This window comes from Camelina sativa, chromosome 17, assembly GCF_000633955.1.
Source record: "Camelina sativa cultivar DH55 chromosome 17, Cs, whole genome shotgun sequence".
Lineage (NCBI taxonomy): Eukaryota > Viridiplantae > Streptophyta > Magnoliopsida > Brassicales > Brassicaceae > Camelina > Camelina sativa.
This window is the reverse complement of record NC_025701.1, coordinates 14,786,174-14,789,982: the sequence shown is the minus strand read 5'-3', so window position 1 is coordinate 14,789,982 and position 3,809 is coordinate 14,786,174.

The following is a 3,809-nucleotide window of genomic DNA, read 5'->3' as shown; positions in this document are numbered from 1 at the left end:
GATGTTGAGGACTTTCCACCTTACGTTAAGAGGATGGAGCGGTTGTAGATGACCGGTATGAGATTATTCTCAAGAGGTATCGGGCCTGGAGAGGCGGATATGTGGACATATGCAGTTGGACCAGATATTTCTCTGCTTGGTGGTTAATCCAGTTGGATATTAGAAGTTTAGTGGGCAGGTGTAACATTACAATGTTATACTCGGACCACAGGAGGTACTTGTGTCGAGAGATGTTTATAGTCGTTAAGGATTGTTGCTCCTGAGGGGATGGTGATTCCCCTGAATACCGATAGCTCGAGGGGCTGAGGGCTCCGAGAGTGGCAGAGGGGATGTTGTTCTCCTGAGGGGATGAGTAGTTCCCCTGATACCGAGATCTTGAGGATTGTGGTCCAAGAGTGAGACGGTATAACTCGAAGACGCTGGTCTGAGAGTGAGATCGGTATGACTCGAAGGTTTCGACCTAAGAGTGGAAGAGTTGGGAGCAAGCAATTCCTAGGACGTGAGTATAAACATAACGATTGAATGTAGACCTCGAGAGATTTACGGTGGTTTAATCTTGGATTTTAGGATTATGTTGGCCGTTGGGCCAGGGTTTTATGAACCAGAGCGGTTATGAATGTGTGGCTGTTTTGCCAGGATTGTGAGGCCAGTGGTGCCGGAGTCCCGGGAAGGGGAGTTACAGCAGGATTGATTCAGGAGAGGCATGTTTGCCAGATACATAAGTTCACGGAAAGCCTTCATGGCAGGATAAACTAATCGTTGCAACGATGTTGGATGAAGTTCATTGGAGATGGACAGGGTTGCTAGATTCAAGGTTTTGGTAAGCTTGTTGGAGGGAATAAGTCAAGTGGTTTGAGTAAGCGGCCTGCAAAGCATTTGAAGCGGTGAATCAGAATATGCGAACGTATGGTACTTGTTTGTTTTATTACGTTCGTATTGATGATTTGCTGTGGAGAATTGCCAAGCGGAAAGCTATCTTTGGAATAAGCTAACTTGTGGAAGTTTCCCTAACTGGCAAGTAACTAGAGGTTCTTGGAGGAACAAGAGGGTTGATATTCAGGTGGCAGCGAGTTGATGTCGGCATACTTGAGTATTTGTTTGGTTGAGCTGAGTAAGTAACTAGAGGATTTATGGAGAAAGGGATTCATACTCTCTAGTGTATCACCGTGGAGAGCACCGGTGTTGTTTGTTAAAAAGAAGGACAGAAGTCTCCGCTTGTGTATAGATTAATGGGGTTTGAACCGTTACTGTGAAGAACAAGTACCCTCTTCCCAGGATTGATGAGTTGTTGGATCAGTTGAGGGGTGGTACTTGGTTCTCTAAGGTATATCTGGCGTCGGGTTATCATCAGATACTGATAGATGAGGCAGATGTGAGGAAGACGACTTTCAGGATGAGGTATGGGCATTATGAGTTCGTGGAGATGCCTTTTTGGGTTGACTAACGCGCCAACGGCGTTTAGATTGATGAACAGTGTGTTTCAGGAGTTTCAGGACGTGTCTATCATCTTTTTCGTTGATGATATCCTGGTATTTTCTAAGAGTCCTGAGGAGCATGCAGTGAATTTGAGGGCAGTTCTGGAGAAGCTGCGGGAGCAGAAGTTGTTTGCTAAGTTGAGCAAGTGTAGTTTTTGGCAGCATGAGATGGGTTCTCTGGGTCACATTGTTTCTGCAGAGTGAGTTTCTGTAGATCTGGAGAAGATTCAGGCTATCAGGGATTGGCCTAGACAACATAATGTCACTAAGATCAGGAGTTTCCTTGGTTTGACAGGTTACTACAGGACCATGAGATGAAGTCTCTGGTAGGAGAGATCAGTGCGTTGAGCTTGTGTGTGGTTTCTCGAGAACCATTGGGTTAGGAGGCGGCTTATGGAGCGGATCTTCTGAGCAGGGTGTGGTTGGCTCAGGAGAAGGATTTGGGGCTGGTGAATGTATCTAAGGATATTGATTCAGAGTATCAGGTCTCAGCTAATGGTACTATCTTGGTGCACGGTCGTGTGTGTGTGCCCAAGGATGAGGAGTTGAGACAGGAGATTCTGAGAGAGGCTCATGCGAGCAAGTTATCCATTCATCCAGGAGCGACTAAGATGTACCGTGACCTCAAGAGGTACTATCATTGGGTCGGAATGAAGAAGGATGTGGCTAGTTGAGTTTCGAGGTGTGATGTGTGTCAGCTAGTGAAGGCTGAGCATCAGGTTCCTGGTGGGTTACTGAAGAGTTTACCCATTCCTGAGTGGAAGTGGGATATGATCACCATGGATTTCGTGGTAGGATTGCCAGTGTCGCGGACCTTTGATGCTATTTGGGTCATTGTGGACCGGTTGACTAAGTCAGCACATTTCCTGGCCATCAAGAAGACTGATGGAGCAGCGGTCTTGGCTAAGAAGTATGTGAGGGAGATAGTCAGGTTGCATGGGGTGCCAGCGAGCATTGTGTCTGATAGGGATTCTAAGTTCACTTCGGTGTTCTGGAAGGCGTTTCAGGCAGAGATGGGCACTAAGGTGCATATGAGTACAGCTTATCATCCCCAGACTGATGGACAGTCAGAGAGGACGATCCAGACGCTGGAGGATTTGCTGAGGATGTGTGTGTTGGATTGGGGTGGCCATTGGGCAGATCACCTGAACCTGGTAGAGTTTGCTTACAACAACAGTTATCAGGGGAGTATTAAGATGGCTCCTTATGAGGCTTTGTATGGGAGGCCATGTCGTACACCATTATGCTGGACTCAGGTGGGGGAGAGGAGCATGTTTGGTGCTAGTTTTGTTCAGGAGACCTCAGAGAAGATTCGGGTTCTCAAGCTGAACATGAAGGAGGCTCAGGATAGGCAGAGGAGTTATGCTGATAGGAGGAGGAGAGATCTTGAGTTTCAGGTAGGAGACAGAGTGTACCTCAAGATGGCCATGTTGCGGGGTCCGAACAGGTCATTATCAGAGACTAAGTTGAGTCCGAGGTATATGGGTCCATTCAGAGTGATTGAGCGGGTTGGACCAGTGGCATATAGATTGGAGTTACCTGAGGTTATGCGTGCATTCCATAAGGTTTTCCATGTGTCTATGTTGCGGAAGTGTCTCCGTGAGGGTGAGCAGGTGTTGGCTAAGATTCCTGAGGATCTTCAGCCTAACATGACTTTGGAGGCGAGACCAGTGAGGGTTCTCGAGAGGAGGATCAAGGAACTTCGGAAGAAGAAGATTCCTTTGATGAGAGTCCTGTGGGACTGTGATGGTGTTGAGGAGCAGACTTGGGAGCCTGAGGCAAAGATGAAGGCAAGGTTCAAGAAGTGGTATGAGAAGCAAGCCGCGACTTGAGCTTGTTTAGCCTGGTCCCATCTGTAATCCGTGGCTGGAGCGGGAATGGAGTATTCCAGCCCATCTCTCTTGTTACTCGGTCGCTTGGGGTGGTTGGTTGTGCGACTCAGTAACAAGATGAGGTGGTGTTTGGGGTACAAAGTTTCCGTGAGGCGGGGTTGTGAAGAGAAGTTTCCAAAAGTGGAAAGTTTCCAAAAATGGAAAGTGCTAAATATGGAAAGTTTTCCGGGAGTTGGAATTTGTCCATTTTAGCGGTGGAGAGCCTTGGAGGGGGTTGGGTGTGGCCTTAGTGGCGGACTTTTAAGTCAGTGTGCCCGTGTGTGGCGGTCTTTTTAGACATTTGTGTGGTCTTTGTGACGGGCTTTTTAGCCAGAGTGTCTTTGTGACGGTTCTCTTTAGGACAATTGTGTGGCCTTGGTGGCGGTCCTTTTTAGGACGTTTGTTTGGCCTTTGTGGCGGGCTGTTTAGCCAGAGTGTCTTTGTGACGGTCCTTCGGGACAGA